A 24,716-nucleotide genomic window follows, 5' to 3' on the forward strand; every position below is an offset into this window, starting at 1 on the left:
CTATGTGTAATATGCTTTATGATCATGGGCAGTCAGAGCAGTGATAGGATCCTATGTGTAATATGCTTTATGATCATGGGCAGTCAGAGCAGTGATAGGATCCTATGTGTAATATGTTTTATGATCATGGGCCGTCAGAGCAGTGAAAGGCTTGAGACTAGTGATTGGCTGCAGTGGTCAAATGGATGCAGATGTCCCCACTGCAGCAAAGTAAACAAAGATCAAAGGAAACCATTTAGATTGGAGAGATAAGGATATAACAGGTGGGTTATTGTTGCAGGAAAAGGAAGAAATGTTCCAGCTTCTGGTAAAAATTTTCAGAATAATCTTTATTACATCAAAAAACAATTAAAAAAATAGTGGACAGGAACAGAAGCAAGCGACGCGTTTCGAACACGGTTGTTCTTTATCAAGCTTACCAAGGTTATTGTTGCAAATGTCATTCATCTTCATTTTGCAATTTCTTCTGGATTTCCCAGATACCCCCTTTAAGGTTGGAATAACACATGTTGACATAGTTTTTTTGAAAGCCAGAAATGAATTAATAAGCAATATGAAGTATGAAACGAAGTCTGCTTCTTTTTACCAGTTGACCTGTGAGTTACTGCCTCATTTAGCCAATACCTTTCCATGAGGCTGGTCGGATGGCCAAGGGTGGAGCACGAAGGAAAGAGAATGAGGGTGGTGGCCATGGGTTCAAAATTTTTAGAGGTGCAACATTTCAAGAGAAAAATAAAGTAGTAATTCTTTTTTGTTCCCTGAAATTTGCACCCAAGAAAATAGGATTTCCAGCACCAAAGATCCATGTTTGGGCACCTGCCCTGGACTTCTGGCTTTTCTCAGCAAGCGGTGCAGAGACATCACTACATTGCACCGCCAGTGCCTTTCCGCTCTGTGTGCCCGACGGGAAAAGACTCGGTTTAGTCTGATTAGATAAGCATGCACTTTTTATTTTGCAGGGACTGGCACAAAGGTGGCTTTATTACTTCTGGAGCGGAGGCACTCAATGGGCATCATTACGTTTCAAGTTGGCACTAAGGGATCATGAATACCTTCTAAAGACGGCAGATTTCCGGTATGTGCACATGTTAAGTATTTAGTGCCGAAATATCTGCTCCATTTCTGCATCTCTTGGCAAGACAAACGCTGCATTTTTGCTGTGTTTTTTATGCATTTTGGTGCAGATTTTTCTCCACTTATTAGTATTAGTGAAATATGCAACACAAAACGCTGAAAGAATTGACACACTGTTGATTTAAATCTGCAGGTCAAAAATATGCAACGTGTGCATGAGATTTCAGGATTCTCATTTACCTTGCTGGCACCAGGAAACCCTTCGGGGTAAGTTCACACTATGCGTTTTTTAATTTTTTTTCAGTGTTTTTTTTTTCTCTGCAGCATACCCTGATCTCTTGGTAGGAAAGAAGCCGCAGGAAAAAAACATGTTTACCTAGTTTTTTCTTGCTTTTTTTTCGCAGTTTTGGCATGCTAGAATTGTCTCTTGTGCATGCTGATAAAGTTTAGGGTTGAAAAAAAAGTCCTATTCTATAGAATCAGGTTTTGGCACAAAACATCTAAGCAAAACCTGATACCTGCATTTTTGGTGCATGTTTTTCACCACCCAATGGATGAAATGGTGCTTTTTTTTTTAAACCGCCCAATGGATGAAAAACGCTGAAAAAAATGCTGAAAGAAGTGACATTCTCCATTGTGCAAAAAACCATGCAAAGCTCAAAATCCTGATGACAAAAAGACCAAGGTGTGTGCAGGAGATTTCAGAAATCTCATAGACTTAGCCGGTACTGTAAAACGCAGCTGAAAATTTGCATTAAAAAAAACGCAGAAAAAAAAAGGGGACAAAAAAAAAAATGCTGCAAAAATACCTAGTGTGAACTTAGCTTTCAGGTTTTGTGACAAATCTGCACAGAAAAAAAAACCATGAAAAATCTGCAACGTGTACATTGGTGCACATAGCGAGATCGCTAAAGCTTCACCGATTTTGTGACGCTACAGCGATCTTGCTACATGTTACACTTACCTCTGACCGGCCCCCCCGCTGGATATCGCTGATCGCGCTCCAACGTCCCGGGCCATTTCTTTCTCGTTGGTGTCCCGCTGGCGCCGACTAGCGACGCATGGACGCAGGCGGAAAACGTCATCATCGCTGCCGTGTGACAGGGAGGAGCGACCGCCGAGCATCGCTGGATCGCTGCTGCTGCGTCGCTGGTGAGATCTGCCTGTTTGGCAGCTCACTAGTGACTATTTAGCGATGCACCAGCGATCCTAATCGTTGCCGGGATCGCTGGTGCATCGCTAAATCGCTAAAAACCAGGGGAAGAGTCTTGAGGAGATCATCTGCATATTCCCAGTGCCTTCTGGGATAAGTGAAGAGTCTCCGCGAGCTCAACGATCACTGGGTTTTGGCTGTTGCAGCTGAAAAGAGGAAATCGGAAAACCAGGGGAAGAGTCTTGAGGAGATCATCTGCATATTTCCAGTGCCTTCTGGGATAAGTGAAGAGTCTCCGCGAGCTCAACGATCACTGGGTTTTGGCTGTTGCAGCTGAAAAGAGGAAATCGGAAAGCCGCGCGCCGAATTTTGGCTCATCTTTCATCGTTTTTAAGAAATCTCAATATGGAAGAGGCCAGGAGCCATTTGGTGAGCTGCATTTCTTGCTACATGTTCACAGACTTACCAGTGGAAAAGCCAAACTTCACATGCCACAAATGCAAGCTTGTGTCCCTGTTGGAGGAAAAGTTGCAAAGTCTCGAAGAGAGGTTAGCTACGTTGAAGATCATTAAGGAAGGCGAAGAGTTCTTGGACAGAGCAGAATTATCTCTTCATGTTACAGAAAGAGAAGAAATTCGAAGTGCACCTGAAGAAACAGAGGAATGGAGACATGTGACCCAGAGAAGCAGGAGGATCAGGAGGCAGTCAGCACCCATACTGCTCAGAAACCAGTACCAGGCTCTCACGCAGGAAAACGAAGAAGAAATACATCAGGATAAGACTTTGCCCACAAACAGCAACCTTGTACGCCTTCAGAGTCCTCCTGGATGGAGAAAGAAAAATGTTGTGAAGAAGAAACGGAGAGTGGTGGTCATGGGGGATTCCCTGTTGAGAGGAACAGAGGCCGCTATCTGCAGACCGGATATAACTTCAAGAGAAATGTGCTGTCTTCCAGGTGCAAAAATTAAAGATGTGTCTGACAGGATATCAGGACTCTTCAGACCTACAGATGACTACCCATTCCTGCTACTACATGTGGGGACAAATGACACCGCAAGAAACGACCTGGAAACCATCTGCAGAGACTTTGAAGACTTAGGCAAGAAAGTGAAAGAACTGGGAGCGCAGGTGGTCTTCTCTTCCATCCTCCCAGTGGATGGCCATGGAACAAGGAGGTGGAATAAGATTCTGCAGGTGAACAACTGGCTACGTCGATGGTGCCATCAGCAACGATTTGGATTTCTGGATCACGGAGTGAGGTACCTTTACGATGGACTACTTGCTAGAGATGGGGTGCACCTTACGAAGACTGGAAAGCATGTATTTGGAAGTCGCCTTGCTACACTTGTAAGGAGAGCTTTAAACTAGAACAACATGGGAAGGGAAGCAAAAGACTAGAAAAAGCCATACACCTGACAAATGCTATTGAGAACTCTGCTATTAGAAGAGGAAAGGAAGAACAAAGACAAAAGAATCTAATTAATAAAAATATTGGAGAAAGAGAAACCAATCACAAACTAAAATGTTTCTATACTAATGCACAAAGCATGGGCAACAAACAAGGAGAATTGGAACTACTAACGCAGGAAAAGAAATATGATGTCATTGGAATCACTGAAACTTGGTGGGACAATACACATGATTGGAATACAAGACTAGAAGGATACAACTTATTTGCAAGAAACAGACTTGATAAACGAGGAGGGGGTGTCGCATTGTATGTTAGAAACGCGTATATCTGCACAGAGATTGAAGCTTCAGAGACTGGGAGTTCTGTGGAAACTGTTTGGGTAAGAATACAAGGACAGAACAATGGAAAGGACACCATTGTAGGCATTTACTACAGGCCACCTGTGCAAGCTGAAGATATGGATGAACTCTTTATGCATCAAATGGCCAAGTTCTCCCAAAAATATGACATAGTTGTCATGGGAGATTTCAACTATCCAGACATTTGTTGGGAATCTCTCTCAGGCAAAACTAACAGGTCAAGGAAATTCTTATCCTCTCTTGCTGACAACTTTATCTTCCAAAAGGTACGGGAGAAAACAAGGGGAACTGCTACCTTGGATCTAATCCTTATAAACAGGGAGGAAATGGTTGAGGAGGTAAAAGTGGCTGGGACCCTAGGAGGTAGCGACCATGCTATTTTAGAATTTTGGATAACTAGAGGAGGAAGACCTGTGAAGACTCAGACGTCAAGGTTAGATTTCAGAAAGGCAGATTTTAAGGGATTCAGAAAGAGAATTGGAGGGATCCAATGGCTGGATATCCTTAAAGACAAAAATGTCCAGGAAGGATGGGAAATCTTGAAAAATGAAATTCTCAAAGCACAATTGTTAACAATTCCGAAAAGAGGGAAGAATAGGAAGCATTTAAGGAAGCCAGGATGGATGAACACAGAACTTAAGCACATGCTAAAAAGGAAGAAAAAAATGTTTATAAAATGGAAAGAGGGAGGCATATCTAAAGAAGAATATAATGCTGTCTGTAGAACCTGCAGGGCACAAATCAGATTATCTAAAGCTGACAATGAATTGAGGCTTGCAAGAGATGTCAAAAGCAATAATAAAGGATTTTGGGGATATGTCAAAAGTAAAAGAAAAGTCAAAGATGCTATAGGATTTTTACAGGATGAAAATGATGAAATGGTAAGACAGGATGTTGAGAAGGCCGAACTTTTAAATTCCTATTTTGCATCTGTTTTCTCTCAGAAAGGAAATGTGACATCAACTGTTCTTCACTGTCCTATTAAGGGTATAGAAGAATCCAGGATATCTATAAACAGAAAGATAGTGAGGAAACACTTAGCTAACCTAAATGAATTCAAGTCTCCAGGTCCAGATGAATTACACCCCAGAGTACTGAAGGAGATAGCAGAAGAAATTTTTGAACCCCTCTCCATAATATTTGAAAATTCTTGGAGAACAGGAGAAGTCCCAGAAGACTGGAGAAGAGCAAATGTTGTTCCTATCTTCAAAAAGGGGAAGAAGGTGGACCCAGGCAACTATAGGCCGGTGAGTCTGACTTCTATACCAGGAAAGATCTTTGAACAAATTATTAAACAACATGTATGTCAGTACCTGGATAAGAATGAAGTGATTAAACAGAGTCAGCATGGGTTTGTAACTAATAAGTCATGTCAGACTAACTTAATTTCCTTCTATGACGGAATCACTGATTGGGTGGATCAAGGAAATGCTGTAGATATAGTATATCTTGACTTCAGCAAAGCATTTGACAAAGTATCTCATACAATCCTTATTGAAAAAATGACTAAGTATGGAATGGACAAGGCAACTGTTAGGTGGATTCATAACTGGCTTAGTGATCGGACCCAAAGAGTGGTCGTAAATGGCTGCACATCCAGTTGGAAGAATGTCTCAAGTGGGGTACCACAGGGCTCTGTCCTGGGCCCTGTATTGTTCAACATCTTTATCAACGATTTAGATGAAGGAATTGAGGGTAAACTGATTAAATTCGCTGATGACACAAAGCTAGGAGGGATAGCTAATACTAGAGAAGAGAGAGAGAGGATTCAAAAAGATATAAATAAACTGGAGAACTGGGCAGCAACTAACAGAATGGTTTTTAACAGGGACAAATGCAAAGTACTACATCTGGGCAATAAAAATGAAAAAAGCATATACAGAATGGGAGGAATAGGCCTAAGCAACAGCACATGTGAAAAAGACTTGGGTATACTAATAGATCACAAACTGAATATGAGTCAACAGTGTGATGCAGCAGCAAAAAAAGCAAATGCAATTCTAGGATGTATTAACAGAAGCATACAGTCTAGATCACGTGAAGTCATTATTTCCCTCTACTCCTCTTTGGTCAGACCTCATCTGGAATATTGTGTCCAGTTTTGGGCACCACATTTTAAAAAAGACATCAACAAACTGGAGCAAGTTCAGAAAAGAGCAACCAGAATGGTGACCGGTCTGCAAACCCTGTCTTATGAGGAAAGGTTGCAGGATTTGGGAATGTTTAGTTTGCAAAAGAGAAGACTGAGAGGAGACTTAATAGCTGTCTACAAATATCTAAAGGGCTGTCACATTGTAGAAGGATCATCTTTATTCTCATTTGCACAAGGAAAGACTAGAAGCAATGGGATGAAACTGAATGGGAGGAGACACAGATTAGATATTAGAAAAAACTTTTTGACAGTTAGAGTGATCAATGAGTGGAACAAGCTGCCACGAGAAGTGGTGAGTTCTCCTTCAATGGATGTCTTCAAACGGAGGCTGGACAGACATCTGACTGGGATGATTTAGCGAATCCTGCTTTGAGCAGGGGGTTGGACCAGATGGCCCAGGAGGTCCCTTCCAACTCTACGATTCTATGATTCTAAATGTAACGGGACCCTAACTCCATTGCTGCCAGCAAGAAGCTGAATGAACTTTGCTTAAAAGGTCATGGCAGGGGGTCCCTGCTGTTTAAGACCACTTCACATGGGCGAGTTGTATTTTGCATCAATATTTCAAAAGCAAAACCTAAGGACAGAATATGTGTAATGCTTCAGTTATATTTTCTTTCGCTATTTACTGTTCCTGGTTCAATTAGAACAGAGGTCGTAAGGCTCCATAACTTGGTCATATGCATGAACAATCCCTTTAAGACTATTAACCAGGTCATTTTACGCCTAGAACTGTAACCGTTCATTGCTAATTTCATGTTTTACACAATACACATGTAAATGTTGACAATGGGAAATATCTCCTTTGTTTGCGCTTTTACGCTTTTCATCACATTAAGAGGACGCTAAATGTTCTAATTTCGGATCTATATCGCGGCGCTGATGGAAGTCTTTGTCATGGGAAGAATCGGTGATTGTTATGATACATAAGCTGATAACGTATGCGTCCGATGCGATTCCTTGGCTGGAAGTCCACATGTATTCCGAATGTCACATGAATAATTAGGCGCGTCGTCTATTGTGCTTCCCGAGTGCATAAGGACAGAGGCAAAGACACAAGTAACTCACGGAGAAGAAAGGACTGCGAAATGAACTGGACGACAAAGAAATGATTTGTATTGTTTTACTATAAGCCACGGACACTCATTTGCTAATACGCTGCATCTAACCTTGTGGGTAGAGAAAGTACTATGGAGACAGGAGAACATACAAAAAGTGCCAATTTATAGAACTATCTGAAAATCCATCCGTTGACGTAAGTATGATTCCATCGGTAGGAGCAGAAGAAAAGACTATTTTGAAAGGTAAAAAAGAGACGGGGAGGCAGGGACTGTAACCGGCAAAACTCCCAACCGATTGCAATAACGGTCCAGTTTTACGTGTGATACATCTATTTTCTGGCAAAATAATGCATCCGTCCCATTAAATCAGTGACTAAACTCTACAGCCTTTGGGCACAGTTTGGAGGTCGTATAAATCTGACCAAGATCGGAGCACAATGCATTGACTGGCCGGCAGCTCTCCCCACCTGAGTGTGACAGCTTCACGTACTTCTATGCAGCTGACACGCTTTTGTCAGAAGAGCCGCCGGCCAGTCCGGGCACTTCGTTCTGATCTCGGTCAGATTTACACGGCCCTCTGAGAGCACCCTCTTTCAGATGCATCAAGGACATGACACCCTGGCCCATGTGGACTTACCAGTACAATAGCAAGAAGCTTAATAATTCAGCGCTTTTTAACACTACTTTAGGTGTCTTACACACGACCACACACACACGCACTCTTTTTTTAAAAAGTCTCAGTCAGCGCAAAACGTCTGTTCAAACCAAGCACAGGCGCTCGGTGACTTGAGTGCAACCGTCCTGTTTTCAGTCTTTCTCCACCCTCCTCTGGCTCCTGTAACTTTAGAGTTGTCAGTCACAGAAGAAAAAGATGGAGGTAGATGGAAAATAAGTAAGGGGGAAGATCCAGTAAGCTGGGAAGCCAAGCTTGGTGTGCACTGAGTACCTGAGCTTGGTTTGGCTAGTCATTTTGTGCTGATAGACTGCCACTTTTTATTTCTTTTTACAAGGTTTTTTATGCTTTTTTGTATTCATGTGTTTTTATTTTAACATGCAAATAAAGTCCGTGGAGCCTCATTTAAGAGTCTCAAACACGGGACTAGCCAGATCTTCCTCCAGGGAAGGACCCAGCCAAGGAGTGGCTCCTTTCGGAAACCACCATTACCACCCTATTAAGTGGCCCTTTAAGACAATATCCAGCTCTTTACGAGTTTACAGATATGACAAGGGAAATACCAAGGCCAGGTATCCATCCACAGACAGCTGCTTCGGGGTGTTGCCCCTCATCAGTGTGGAGTAAGATTCTGGCTAGGTGGGAGCAATGCCTAGTAGACCAACATCACGAAACAATCACTGACCTCAGGGAGACCAGTCAAAGAAAACACTGCGGCAGCCGGCAAAGGCGCTCAATCAGTGAAATCCTAGGTGCATTGCTCCCTGGGAAATATGAATATGCAAATTTGCATATTCATATTTCCCAGGGAGCAATGCACCTAGGATTTCACTGTGATTGAGCGCCTTTGCCGGCTGCTGCAGTGTTTTCTTTGACTGGTCTCCCTGAGGTCAGTGATTGTTTCGTGATGTTTTTATTTTAACATGCATGCTTTCGGGAGTTATTTCACCGAAATAGAAGCCTAAAAGAAAGGCTACACCCAAAGTATGCTGTATTTAAAAAAAAAAAATTAATGGACTCAAAAAGTGCTCAAAGGGCACCAGAAAAGATTAAAAAAAAGAAAAATGTTATGAAAAATTTGTCATTTTTTATAAAACTGCTGTTGTAGAATGATGGTATAAGAGGTTACCAAACATACCAGTGATGAGCAAACGTGCTCGGATAATGAGAAAAGAGAGAAACTCCAGCAAAACTACAGTTCCCTGTATTCATTATTGTAATGGTTCCCGTAAGAAAACAAGAAGCATGGAAGGAGACAGTGGTGGAGCACTACATGACTGCATGGTTTGTAACCATGGAGACACATAGGTCTGTATATGAGCTGTATACAGAAAACAGTAGGATATTTTTAATCCAAATTATTGGTAAAGTTGCCTCAGTTTAATATAAAAATAGAAATGGTAACAAAAACAAATATGCATATTAATGAAGAAACTGTTTAGTGAAGTAGAATTTGCATTTCTATTAACATAATCTTTTAAGCCAGGAGTGTAAAAGGCGTCTGTGCTAATGTGCATTTTACTGACAGATACGGCGTTTTAGACCTCATTAGCAGCCTCTCTGCTTACACATATATATATACACTGTATAATATGTATGTATACATATATACCTAAATAGGCTCATTCAGACATCAGATTTGGCCTACGAGTTCTATCTGTGGTTTTCACGGTTGGAGCACGTTTTCATTACTGTCTATGAGGCCGTTCAAATGTCTGCATATTTTTGCAGATCGAGTGGTCAACATCACAGAGACAAGTTTAATTTTGGATCAATCTCGCCGATACAAGTCTATGGGTTTGTGAAAAAAAATCGACCAGCACGCCATCCATGTTTTGTCTATTTTTCATGGACTGTTTGACGGGAGAAGATTGAGAAACCTCAATTTTTTTTTAATTTTTCATATGCGTGAAACTGATAGTATAAACTGAGTCCCTGCCCAAAGACTGATGACAAACTGATGAAAAACACTAGGGAAATTCGGACCGTATTTTTCATATGGAAAAAAAAAAACTGATCTCTGAATGAGGCTTAACGTGATTAGGCGGCTTCTCAGAAGATGATACTTGGATATGAGCAAATAAAGTAGGAAGACACCGATTCATATACATGTAGGTTAAGGTTATGTTCAGACACACAATATACTATTTTTCCCTTAAACATTTTATATATAAATATATATATATACTAGCTATGAACCCCTTCTACGCCCGGGTAGCGATCATTTTTATTGGTATATGGTCTCCCATTCCTGGTATGTGCTGCCCCCCTCCTATCCTGGTATGCATGGCACCCCTCATCCCTATTCTGGTATATATGGTCCCCCCTCATCCCTATAATGGTATGTATAGCCCCCTCATCCCTATCCTGGTATGCATGGTCCCCTCACCCCCCCATCCTGGTATGCATGGTCCCCTCACACCCCAATCCTGGTATGCATGCTACCCCTCACCCCCCAATCCTGGTATGCATGGTCCCCTCGCCCCCCTTTTCGTGGTAATCATGGTTCCCTCACCCCCCTTTTGTGGTATGCATGGTCCCCTGACCCTCCTTTTGTGGTATGCATGGTCCCCTCACTCCCCTTTCGTGGTATGCATGGTCTCCTCACTCCCCTTTCGTGGTATGCGTGGTCCCCTCACCCCCCTATCCTGGTATGCGTGGTCCCCACACCCCCCTTTCCTGGTATGCATGGTCCTCTCACCCACCTTTTGTGGTATGCATGGTCCCCTCACCCCCCTTTCGTGGTATGCATGGTCCCCTGACCCTCCTTTTGTGGTATGCATGGTCCCCTCACTCCCCTTTCGTGGTATGCATGGTCTCCTCACTCCCCTTTCGTGGTATGCGTGGTCCCCTCACCCCCCTATCCTGGTATGCGTGGTCCCCACACCCCCCTTTCCTGGTATGCATGGTCCTCTCACCCACCTTTTGTGGTATGCATGGTCCCCTCACCCCCCTTTCCTGGTATGCGTGGTCCCCTCACCCCCCTATCCTGGTATGCGTGGTCCCCTCACTACCCTATCCTGGTATGTGTGGTCCCCTCACTCTCTTTTGTGGTATGCGTGGTCCCCTCACCCCCCTATCCTGGTATGCGTGGTCCCCACTCCCTCCTTTCCTGGTATGCATGATCCCTTCACCCTCCTTTTGTGGTATGCATGGTCCCCTCACCCCCTTTCATGGTATGCATGGTTCCCTCACTCCCCTTTCATGTATGCGTGGTCCCCTCACCCCCCTTTCGTGGTATGCGTGGTCCCCTCACCCCCCTTTCGTAATACGCGTGGTCCCCTCAACCCCCTGTCATGGTATGCATGGTCCCGTCACCCCCCCCTTTTGTGGTATGCGTGGTCCTCTCACCCCCCTATCCTGGTATGTATGGTCCCCTCACCCCCCTTTCCTGGTATGCATGGTCCCCTCACCCCCCTATCCTGGTATGCGTGGTCCCCTCACTCCCCTTTCGTGGTATGCGTGGTCCCCTCACCCCCTATCCTGGTATGCGTGGTCCCCTCACTCCCCTTTCCTGGTATGCATGGTCCCCTCACCCCCCTTTCGTGGTATACATGGTCCCTTCACCCTCCTTTCCTGGTATGCATGGTTCCCTCACCCTCCTTTCATGGTATGCATGGTCCCCTCACCCCCCTTTCGTGGTATGCGTGGTCCCCTCACCCCCCTTATGTGGTATGCGTGGTTCTCTCACCCCCCTATCCTGGTATGTATGGTCCCCTCACCCCCCTTTCCTGGTATACATGGTCCCCTCACCCTCCTTTCGTGGTATGTGTGGTCCCATCACCCCCCCTTCGTGGTATGTGTGGTCCCATCACCCCCCCTTTCGTGGTATGCGTGGTCCTCTCACCCCCCTTTTGTGGTATGCGTGGCCCCCTCACCCTCCTTTCGTGGTATACGTGGTCCCCTCACCCCCTTTTGTGGTATGCGTGGTCCCCTCACTCCCCTTTCGTGGTATGCGTGGTCCCCTCTCCCCCCTTTTGTAGTATGCATGGTCCCCTCACTCCCCTTTCCTGGTATGCGTGGTCCTCTCACCCCCCTATCCTGGTATGCGTGGTCCCCTCACTCCCCTTTCGTGGTATGCGTAGTCCCCTCACTCCCCTTTCCAGGTATGCGTGGTCCCCTCACCCCCCTTTCGTTTTATGCATGGTCCCCTTTCCCCATTTCCTGGTATGCATGGTCCCCCTCACCCCTATTAAACTACACACATACAAAAAAAAACATTTATACTCATCCTTCCTTCCTGTGCTCCAGCGCTGCCTGTCACGTTCTGCTGGAGGCCGGGTGAGGAGTCTGGCGCCAGAGTACACGCATGCCCATAGCGCTGTCCGGCGCCATATTGCTGAAGACACTGCAAATGTGTCTTCAGTAAAATGGCGCCGGATCACGCTATGCGCATGCTCAATTCCGGCCGCCATCTCCGGCGCCATACGCACTCCTCACCGCTGGCTGCCTCATTCTGTCTGGAGCCAGACTGCGCAGGCGCGTCGTGTTTCTGCAGTCTATAAAGGCTTCAGACAGAGTGACGCTTAGCCGGTTATGTTATATATATATATATATATATATATATATATATATATATAGTAACAAAGTCACTGGTAAAGTACTGGATGGGAAATATGTATCACTGAGGTTGTTAGCCTCAGTGATTTGATTCTATGGAAAAAACTCCAGTACACTAAGTGCTGAGAGGAGTTAATCAGCCATTTTAAGCTCTAGGCATTTTGTGAACAGCTGAAGAGTGGGTGGGAGGCTGTTCACCATATCTCCACCCCAAGATGTGGTTTAGGAAGTAAATAGTCAGCCTTCTGAGTCAGTGTTCAGTGTGTCTGGAGGCGAGAGCTCCAGAGCTTTGCTATGCTAAATTGAGCTGAACTCTTGTTGTTCCTGAGCAGGCAAATACCTGCAACCACATGGACTGTGCTATACATTATCTTTTGGTTTCCCCATGATGCCAGAAAGGCCGTGTTTATTTTGATGTATGCTGTACTTTAACCTCTTAATGTCCTATGACAGACACAGTCCTTCATTGGACGTCTCACCCGCTTTGATGAGGGCTCCGGCGGTGAGCCCACATCAAAGCCGGAACATGTCAGCTGTTTTTTTGAACAGCTGACATGTGCCCGCAATAGGCGCAGGTGGAATCGCGATCCACTTGCGCCTATTAAATAGTTAAATGCCGCTGTCTAACGCTGACAACGGCATTTAACCAGTGCTTCCGGCCGTGCTGCCGGAAATGCGGTTATCGCTGGTCCCTGTCACGTGATTGGGGTTCAGCGATGCATTGGCAAAACAACCACTGTACAGCTGGCACAATTAATAAAGCATTGCACAATTTTTAGTTAAATCAATGTGATGTCTATGTAATGTCCAAATGTGCTGGGTCCTGGAACTTTTCTCTATTCTCTTCTATTATTCTTATTTCCGTAATTCAAATTTGAACATTTCAACTGTTTCCAACTGGTGGCGCTAGAGTTCTAGTCCTTTTCCTCTCTGAAGAGACAATTTGCATATTTAATTTCCCAGAGGAGCATGCATGGCCTATAAGTCTCCTCACTCTGCCATACCATGCTTGGTTTGTCACTCTCAATAATGAGAAATGCTACCCCTTAGACCCCAACCCCAAAGGGACAAAGGAACAAAAAACAATACTGATTATTCACCATTGATCCAGTTTTATACTCAACCGGCCATACATTTACCGTACATTTCACCAGTGGTAAAGGTACTGGAGTTTAGTTTTGGATACAATAATTCTATTTTTAAAAATATAAAAATGTAAATTTACTGCTAAAAAATAAAGTACTGTAGCATTGCAAAATAATAAGAAAGAAGCACAAATCCTTAATGAATCAGTGTCTCTTTATGACTATACAAAATACTGAAGTAAGAGTATTTTAATCACCAATGGACAATGTTTCTGCCTAGCCCATTGGAGTCTTGCTTAACCTTAGCATATTTAGCTGGGCTGTCTCTTTTTATATGAAGTTTATGAGTTGATATGGTGCTCGTTTTGTTATGTACAGTGTTCTTTTTATCTTCTTTCTTGATGTTTAATATTCCAAGATGTGGCATTAAATAATCAGCTTCGAAAAAAAAAATACTCGATTTTATGATAGTGTTGGGAGATGTTTAAACTATATGTGCCTATCAGTGGCCACCTTTTGGCTGTGATGCGAGTTGTGCCCTGTCACAATAACGCATCAAATTTGTGTTATGTTAAATTTGAGTTCTTAATGAAATTTATGAAAAAGTAATGTTGAAGACATCAGTACTATATCAATCATTGGAAACCACCAAAAAAGAAACCACTTTAACCAAGGCCAAAGTAAGAATTAAAAAGTACAAATGTTCTTGATTTTTACATATAAATTGATAATAAAAAAGCAGACACAATACAACAGGTATCAGGAAAAAGAGATGGATACGCTCAAACAAGTTAATAGAAAACACCCGGTAAACCTCCCAATTATAGAATTTTTATTATGGCTAATGTATCAGAGTGTAAAAATTAGTTAGTCCATTATACTAGTGTATAAAAATAGAAAAAGTGTAATAAGTTAATCAAATGTGAACATTAATGTGTAGTCACATAAGTTTAAAAAAATATATACATTTGCACACCAGACCATTAGACCAATACCAAGAAAATGTAACCAAGATGCCTATAAGCACCCATAGCAAAGTAAGGTACCCACAAATATAGCAGCACAATTGTAAGTATGTATACAGTACACCTCTAAACCAAACACTACAACATGATAAAAGACCTAGAATGTAACACATCCATATTTCATAAAGGAGGTATAATTACCTAGGAATGATGTATGGGAACCCACCACACCCGACGCGCGTTTCGCTTGGAAATGCTTTGTCCAGGGGTATCAATCATTGGACAAAGACCCATAGCGGAAATCTGATGTAGGTACTACTTCCAGTATGTAAGTTAACACTATTTTTCTTAGGGCTGATGGAGATGATTGTATTTTTGGTGTGAGTGCAATCCAACAAAACATTGGATGGCACTCAGACGTTCCCATAGAATAACATTGGTCCGAGTGCAGTCCGATTTCTGCACACTGACACAATGGAGAAGATGGAGAAATTTTGTTCTCCCTCTTCTGACAATGTGCTCCGATGCTTTCATTCAAAATAATTGAATTGTACTATGGCGACACAGGAATCAAACTGGAATCAGCGTGTGATCAGAGTGTCATTTGCACAATCGGTCAAATTCTCTCCGATGAAAGAATCTACGTATGTGTGAAGTACCATTATGTTGGATTGTTACCTTTAATAGTCATTATGGTTAAACACCACCTTTCCTATTGGAAAGTTGCTCTTCACCTGTAAGTTGTTGGGTTCCTTTGGCTTTAGGTAAGTAGCACAAGACTTAAAGGGAACTTGTAATTCAATCCATGCTGCCCCAACCACAGGGAGCATGAATCAGATCCTCGCTGTGCTATTAGATCCAAGTTTGTTTTTCTCTAAATCACTGCAGTGTTTCAGAGAAAACAGAAAAATATTAAGATTTGAGAATCCTGAAGACTCTCAAATCCAAATATTTTCTTATGTACTGGCTAATAAGGTACAAATATATATAAATCTTTCCTGTATTAGAGAAAACGGAGTTTGAAAAGCCCACCGGAAACTATTAGGAGAGACTAAACTAGTCCGGTGCGGCCCCTGGAACGCTCCAGGTGTCTCACATGTGTGTACATAGGGAGAGACCTGTCAATCACCAGGAACTGTGCAGGAGAAGACGGCACCAGACTAGTTCTCTTTTTAAACCATGTTTTCTCCGAAATTCCATAACATTTGAAAGAAAAATATACCTGGCTGCAATCGTGCTGCCAGAATCTGATTCATGCAGCTCAAAGTTTAGGCGCCATGAATTGAGTGACAGTTTCCCTTTAAACAAAAAGCTCACATTCCATGCAATAAAACGCAGAGGGTCAGTAACGTACAGTCATGCCGTTGTCCTCCCTCAATGGTTAATGTTTTAGGGAAGAAAACTGGATGTTCTCATTGGAAAATAAATTTCTAATCATTACTCTCTCAAAAACTGTGTTTTGTTTTTGCTCCAGGCTGTTCTACAACACACCGGCGGGAGCTTCTAGAAAGCTCGGAGATAGGACAACTTCCATGTGGATGTGATAGCTACTTCACTATTCCTGGATCTGGCACATCAGACTCTAGACTAAAACAAGTAGAGATAATCAACTTCCTAGGAAGGTGTCTTAGATGTAAAAAAAATAGTCAATATTTAAGAAAACTTCTATAATTTGATTTTGAATGAAATTTTGCTAGTCGGACCTTGATTCAAATCTTTTTGTATAAATTACGTTTCGCACCACAAGAAACAAAAATAGATAAAAAGAAACATTAAAAAGTTATTTTCAACGTAGTCAGGCAGTTTTTTGTATCCTCACTTTTCCATCATGGACTTTCACAAAACAAAATTTGGCACGGTCTCACGCAGACTAAATTTGGTCACAACACTCATCTCTGGATATCTTGAGCCAAAGGAACGTAAAGGAAGTTCTCATCTTGTGGAATTTCAAGACCGTTATTCTTGTAGTCATTGATACCTTTATCGCAAGGTATTGGGGTTGACCAAAGTACCAAGAGATTCTCAAGTTCCTAGGCCAGGCATGATAATGAGCCCCTAATGCAATAAGGCTTTAAAAGTCCAGCAGGAGACAAACCCATTTGGAGATGACTTTATAGACAATTTCTTCTAACAAGGCTTTTTTTTTCTTATAGTTGACTCACAAATAATCTATTTGTACTGATTCATTATGTTTTTTTTGGTATGTAATAATTACAATACACCTTTGATGCAATTAGTAGTGGCTATAGACTCATTCTGTAAAGGTGGTCATCCAAAACCATTTCCACTGGTTGGCCTAATGAACCTTAAACAGGAGCTATCACTGGCCGTAAGTACGTAATTTTTTTTCCTGGTGCCAATTATGCTGTTCTCCTGAATCCGGCATTGTTGTTTTTTTTATTCCTGCACCTCTCCATTTCTGAGAAATGGTCCCCTCTTCCTTGTATATAAATCTGGTCTTTTTAGCCAACTGGATGTGGTCTTCAAGAAGACACCCATGCCGAAGAGTTAAAGATCACATCCACTTCGCTAAAAAGACTACATTTACATATTGGGAAGAGGAGGCCATATCTCAGGAATAGAGAGGCGCAGGGGCAAGAGAAAAACCTCACTGGATTCAGGAGAACAGCGGCATTTACACCAGGTAAAAAAAATAAAAATATTTATGGAAAGTGACAGGTCATTTTTTAAGCAAACCATCTATTTTAAATAGCAGGCTCTTGGCTGGCAACCTATCACGTGCTTTGAATAATGAGAAAGGAACATGGGTTTCATCAGGGTCTCTTGTTTTGTTAGTTAAAATATCATGGCATGCAGTTTATTTTTTTCCATAAATGTGATGGGGGCTCTTAGCGCAACTTCAGACACAGATGTGAACTTAGTGATATACGGTAATGCGTACAGGAAATATACACTGCTGAGTTTGACGTATGGGAAGGCATTGCTTAGATTCTGTCTCTTCATGTCATTTACCCTGGCATGTCAATTCTGTCAACTAAACTGTCTAAACTGTCATTGACCCTTCATTTACAGTGCTGGGGTATAAGTAAAGGAGCCAAACAGTAAAAAGCGATCTTCAGACCCCAACTAACAAGCAAGTAATGACCTTCATTGGAAATCATGGATTTCTTGTATGATCTATAACAGAGATCCCCAACCTGTGACTCGAGAGTCACATGTGACTCGCGGGACCATGATGTGTGGTTCGCGGCTGTCTGCCAACTTGGTGCATTAGCACCAGATCTATTAAACAGTTATGAAGAGCAGGTCTCCAGATAGTGACGTTTAGGAGTAGCCCCAACATAGAAGAGCAGATGTGGATGGGCATGTACTGGCCTAGGGGTAGAGACATAAACTAAATGAATGCCAGGCTAGACATAGGATTATAATGATAGGTAGAAGGGGTGCTTGAAGCTGGAGGCGATAGTGTGGCAGGTATGCTTGATGCAAGAATAAGGAATGAGGGTAATGTGGGAACCCCCGGATTTCTGTAAACTGACTTGGCACTGACGGACACAGATAGAAGAGGGCCCTGTGCAAAAACAGCATATGGGAACTTTGCAGTAAAATAGCTCATCGTAATGCCCAATTCCACCTGCTTTGGGGGTGGTAGGGGCCCCCCTTAATTCTTGGGTCACTGTGTGGCTGATCAGGTTGCACCAAGGATATGTCCACCCATGTGCCTTGGCATGTTTTCTGTGGGGAAGCCATGGCTGTCATTATGCAGATAATGGAGGCTTTGGGTGTCACCACTGTAGGGGAGGCAGGAGCTTGATGTCACTATTTGGGGGCGAGGGGGCGAACCTCCCTCTCAAAGCTGAATGTGGCTCTCGAGGTAAGAATGGTTGGGGATCACTACTCTACAACATAAAGTCAACAGCACTATCCAAACCCTAATAAAATCCTACTCCCAATGTCAAATCTGTAACTGGTCCCTTTCTACTATACATCATTTATAGTATTTGTCTTCACATGTGTGCCGAGATAGATTGGACTGGCCAAGCCAGGGTGAGACCACAACACATATCTATGGTCAAAAGCCAATTACCAATATTATTTTTCATTTTTTAATGTCTAATTCAACTGATGTTTAAGAACAATTCACAATTTATTAGAAAGAAATGATGAAATCCACATTTATGGTTATAAATTAACAACAATCCAACAGTTCTGTTCTCCTAAGATGACTACTACATTCTCTAATGAAGGCCGCGCCATGTAAACCCACCAAAGAACCCGGACCTGACCGTTACTTAGTGCAGATTACTTCCCTAAAATAAAATACAAACACAAAGGACAACCGCTTCCTCCACCCGTAATTAACTTCCACACCATTATGCAATTAAAAGTAATTTATGCAGTGCAAACAATACTTTGAAATTTCAATCGCAGAAGGACAAATTCAATATGAAATTAAAAACAGTCCAATACATAATCTCGTTCTTTTTTTTTTTTTTTTTTAATAATAATACCAAATGATATTCTGGAGAAGAAAAAAAAATGCTAATTTGAAATGAATAAACTAGCAGGAAAGGAGTCTTTGAAAATTAAATAAAACATAGAAATATTAAGAACACAGTGTTAATTAAACTCTCAGGGGGTGATGATTTAGCGCAGTGCAAATGCCTAATAATTGTATACCTGGAGGATATCAAGTTGACAAATAGATTCCTGTTCAAAAAATAAAAAAAAGATCTAGAGCAACTAATGTTATAGTGAAAATCAGACCGAGACCGGAGAGTGCTCCTAGCTGATCTGCTACTTGACCCTCACGTTCTACAAATATAGCAGAGCTGAGCTTTTATTGCAGCAGGCTACAACTTTTCATCACATCTGTAAGTACATCGGCGTACCACGCATAGCGGTGTACCCAACGCATTACCCAAAAAGGGTTTTCTGAGATCCTGCGCTTTCTAACTAGATTGTCTATCCTTGTCTACTTACATGACAGCTGCAGACAATCACTTATCAGGAAGGCTAGCAAGTAAAAGAATGCCGAGGACAGGGAGTAGCTGCCGACTTGGCTCCCAGTTTATGGAAGCTCTTGCTCAACACAGTCTTCGAGGAACAATCTTTACTTTCGATATTCCTCCTCACCTTTCAAGAGCAACTATATATTTTTTTGTATTCTTTGGTTGATCTAGTTATCGTATATCAAGGATTGTTTTTTGCACTACAAACTGGAGTTTATATCACCATTATTTTGGGGTCCCTACTCACTACCCTATGCTTTTTCTGATCTCTATTTATTTCATTTTTTGGGGTGGTGAAATGACCAATTTGATTTTTGTTTTTCTGCGTTGGCGTAAATTTTATTATGTCTTAATAGTTTGGACAGCTACGTGCTGTGCAATACTAAACAATATGTTAACTTTTTTTAATTGTTAGGTTTCACTAACAATATGTTCTGGCAAAAACAGAGAGGATGGTGATATGGACTTTTATAAATTTTACTTTTAAAATATATATATATAAATATATATATTTTTTCTTAGTTCCATTTTTATTAGTAACCAGAAGAGACTTGAAGCCTCATTTATTTGATTGCTTCGTCTGTTCTTATGCGGTAATATTTTATTCTACTGTTATCAGTCTCCTACGAACCAAGGCTCAAGTGTACAAGCATAGCTGACATGGGGGAATGACAATGCTAATCATATTGAGGGGGGAAGTATTGGTGATGGACATTAGGGGAGACACCATCCCTCATTTCCAACCTCTTAAATGCTGCGGTCAGGATTGATGTAGCATCTAAACCCTTGTACTTTGAGCCAGCTCTGATCTTAGCAGTTAGACTTGGTTGTGGGTCGTATAACGCATCCGGCATCCAAGCTGTACGGTCAGGCTCAGATCCCAAGTCCACTCCATATACTCAGTGTTTACACATAGCCAACCATCACGTACGGAAGATGTCACAAATACATACCTGGGAAGACTGGGTTCCCCAAAAACCATGGGTCCTGGTACTTAATTGGGTTCACTCAGTACTGGCTGAAGCTGGTAGAAGGATATGGACATCTTGCATGCCGTCAACTAAACAATGACCAATATGACTCACCGGAATGGCAGCTGAGTTACAGAGTAAGAATAATCCCACCTTTGTCTTATTTTGTAAGAGTCTCAGAAAACACCCTTAAATCTTTTGCCCATGGCCATGTTATGGCTCCATACAAGCTCCTATAGATGCAATCCGTCATCCATAGTGGCCTATAGGGTTATGGCATGCCGTTTTTAGGCTGCTTTTAGGGAAGATCCACCTCCCTCAAGGTGTCCTACGCCATACGGCCGTATATGAGATGCCTCCATATTATGAAGGCAATCTATGTTCCTCCATGTTCTAGGCTCCTGAGCCATACGTATGAGCTTTGCTCGGCCACTTAACATGATGCACAACAATTAATTGCAAATCGGGTCCTGTTACATCAATATTTCCACAAATTGCACACAAATGATTTGCATTAGCTTGGAAACTAACAATTTACTCTGCTCGGCCTTCAATACCGTTGAGGCAGAAATACTATATCGCTAGACAATATAGACCTGAAGAAAGCCTCCATCAGCCAGCGTCTCCCCTATAGCGTCTGATTATATTTCCATCAGCTCAATACGGTTCTGCTGTTTTTAATGACTACGTTAAGGACAAGCTGGTGGTGGGTGAAGCCAGAAACATACTGAGAGTAAGCTAAAAAAGCAGAGGACTCCAGTTCTCTCCCACTCCTGCTCCATCTTTGTTGTGAATGTAGAGATAATAATTAGCTGATAACTAAGCCTCACATACTGCGAGGAGAAAAAGCACGATATCATATACCGGCAGTCATATATATGCCTGTGCATTGGTATTTGTACAGACGGTGATAAATGGAGCCTGAACAGCAGATAGAACATTGAGAATTCCAATCTGGAAAAACAAAAACATCTCATCCAGAAAGATTATAACTAAGATTATGAAGGCCCAAGATGAAAAGAATAGATTGGAGTTTGGAAAATTGGATTATTAGATATGACATATCTAGGATGGTAAATTTATGTGTGGCACCATACAATATACAGTAGATCACTATAACAAACATTGAAAGGGTTTTCGATTTGCTGACTGTAGGTGGTATGGCACATCGGAGGAGGCTCAGCTCTGGACTTTGGTGGCCGTGACTGGTACTGAAATCTCTCTTCCATAGTGGCCGTGACTGGTACTGAAATCTCTCTTCCATAGTGGCCGTGATTGGTACTGAAATCTCTCTTCCATGCAAACAAATGGGAGAGATCTTGCACTGCTAGTTGTAGCCACTACACAATATATGTAGCTGGGAAAGATCCGTCACCTTCAATCAGCTAATCGGTGGTGATGACAGTGGTCAGACCACCAGTAGTCTGATATTGATGATCAGTGGAGGTGATCTCCTACCAATCTGATATTAATACTTATCCTTAGGGCTCGGGCACATGGCCATATGTATGGATCGATGGAGATTTTACAAAACATTTTATGGGTCCGCACACATGTCCGATGTTTTCCTCGTACTGAGCTGATCCAAGAAAATAATGGCTACATGTCTGAGTTTGATCCCATATTCGGCCATGCAAGTCAATGAGTCCGTGGAAACCATCGGAGCGCACTCAGATGACAACTGAGTGCAGTTCGATTGCAACGGACTAACACAATGGAGAAGATGGAAAATTTATTTTTCCATCTTCTTCGCATCCGAGAAAATTGGAGAACTGTATGATCATACGTTGATCAGAGTTTCAAAAGTATATAATTTGCATAATCTGCCCCATTCTCTCGGATGAGAGAATATACTGCTGTCTGACCCTAGCCTAAGGATGGGTCATCGATAGAGTTGGTGGGAATCATTCTGCACATCCCACTATATCGGCCATGATAGCAGTCTGTGGCCGCTGAATGAGAACAAGAGAACTGCCTGTAATCCGACGGTATCCGCAGCCCTCCTTTTAATTAGTCGGCTCGGCGCAACGTCACATGTGTGGCTTTTTCAAAAGAAGAGTCATGGGTGCCATCAGTTAGGAGGAGGTTCTCCAGTTCACCTCCAGTGGCCACAGATTACCGTTGCAGCCAATGGACTGGGATGGGCGAATGTTGTACCAACTCTAATTATCAACGTTAAAGTCCCATAAAACCCCAAAAAACTTTAATCAATGCAAACATTTTTTTATTCATAAATGATAAATGTATTCTTTAAAAAACAGACCAGCAAGAAGTACCACAAGATTATTTTCCCGCCCAGGTTCCTGCCATCCTCGGCTTTGCTCATGATTAAATTCATATTGCATTTTTGCCTTACGTTTAGCCTTTACACTGGATAAACTGCTGATGTGGACACTGACTTGTCCATAGGGGGACCAAAAAAAAAAAAATCTCTTTTTGGCTTTTGTGTGGCCGGTATAAGAAAAAAGTACAGAATAGCAAAGTAGAGTACATTTTCCAATTCTGCAGGACCCAGTAAGAAAACATATTTGTTAAATGGATCCTTTTTGTTAGCATGAAAGTCTATTGGTGATGGATCAGGAGCATACATTAGATAGAGGTGTGAACATAGCCTCAACTTATCTATGGTTAACATCAGCATGGGAAAGTGCTATGGGACCGCGGTACCGTCTGCAGATCTGGGACCGTGTCACCTTCCATCACTTGCTATATTATGGATCTTTCTCCACTAGAAGCTTTGTTTCTGGGGTTACTTGAGATTATCTGAGGCATAAGCATGGCAATCTGGTCTCGGGCATTCAAGGCCGCATACACAAACACCGAGGAGAGTCCTTTAGAGTCTCCATATTATTGCGCTGTAGGCACCAGCCTTTGTATCCATTCCTTGTACAGTAGGGTACCTCTGTAATATGGCAAGTGATATTTTGTGCCAATTTGGTTAAAAAACCCTCTAGAGGTACAGTGTAGGACCATAGCAAGTCACGGGCACCGTATTACATCTTTGCCTAGCACAGGTTTATAATACACTGGTTTAAGCTTTCTATCAAAGCAGCAAAGTTTTAGTAGATAAATGAGGGACTATTAGAAGAATATACAGAATAACATGCTTCATCAATTAGGTTGGAACTGATGGATTTGTGTATTTTTCAACCTTACTAACAGTAAAACTTTGTAATTACAGAAAACTTTCACACCAGGCCACGAAATGTGATCAAGACGCTTGGTGATCTACAAAGAAGTTATACAAGGAGCTTCAAATACCGACTCAGTCACCAAAACATCAAAGGGCTGAGGAATAACTTAAAGCTTATAGATACCAATGCAAAATCCCTAAATCTTGAGTCTTTAATAGTATTGCTAGTGGTGGACATATTATTGCTGCAACATGTGCTGCCACATAGGGGACCAGGAGGTGAGGGGGCCACTATAAGCTCCAAACTAGGTATAATTGTGTATTATGAGGAATTATTGGACTGCAAAAGGTCCATATAATGTTTTTGCACATGGGCATCTTCTGCATGTGCCCCCCGAGGGAGTATTGCTCTTATCATATTGTCATCAGTGTGTGGCGTCCTCCTGGGAGATCTTGGGTTAGGCGATCTTTACTTATATACTGTGAATTGCAGGTCTTCCCTTTAGCCTGTGTGTTTTGTTCCTCATATTAAATGGACTTTGTTTCCTTTGGCGCTGAAGAGGTTAATGACTCTTTGTGTGCTGGTTAGAGACATGAAGCTCCATCTCATAACTGTTCCTGACCTTCTTGATTTCTCTCTCTATAGCACCTGCTCAGACCTTCTCATCCCTGCCCGTGAAAGTTTTACTTCCTTGCTTGCTGGAATGGGTGTGCTGAAGTTGGAGATTGTAGTTGCTGCTGGAGATTGTTGTTTGTTGTTTTGGGTGTATGGTTTCTTCTATATCCTATTCCCATTTGGTTTGTACCTTCCTATTTTTCCCTTTATTCCTCTCTACCTTTGGTGAATGTTTTTGTATGCAAGTTGCGTTTTGTTATCCCTGCTTGTCTTACGTGTACAGTGGGGAAAAAAAGTATTTAGTCAGTCAGCAATAGTGCAAGTTCCACCACTTAAAAAGATGAGAGGCGTCTGTAATTTACATCATAGGTGGACCTCAACTATGGGAGACAAACTGAGAAAAAAAAATCCAGAAAATCACATTGTCTGTTTTTTTTTCATTTTATTTGCATATTATGGTGGAAAATAAGTATTTGGTCAGAAACAAAATTTCATCTCAATACTTTGTGATATATCCTTTGTTGGCAATG

The 24,716-nt window shown here is 42.1% G+C and overlaps 1 protein-coding gene and 1 long non-coding RNA gene across 8 annotated transcripts in view; one reads left to right on the forward strand and one right to left on the reverse strand.

Moving 5' to 3' along the window:
• Window positions 1-24,716, reverse strand: part of ELAVL4 (ELAV like RNA binding protein 4) — a 160,990-nt gene that overhangs the window by 112,435 nt on the left and 23,839 nt on the right. The window lies entirely within an intron of this gene.
• Window positions 958-23,848, forward strand: LOC141092852 (uncharacterized). The gene is made up of 3 exons (XR_012232946.1): window positions 958-1,075; window positions 1,268-1,341; window positions 23,619-23,848. It is a non-coding gene; the product is annotated as an uncharacterized lncRNA (long non-coding RNA).

The sequence above is a fragment of the Dendrobates tinctorius genome, unplaced genomic scaffold, assembly GCF_039654945.1.
Source record: "Dendrobates tinctorius isolate UK_male_01 unplaced genomic scaffold, ASM3965494v1 ptg000061l, whole genome shotgun sequence".
NCBI classification, from domain to species: Eukaryota; Metazoa; Chordata; class Amphibia; order Anura; family Dendrobatidae; genus Dendrobates; species Dendrobates tinctorius.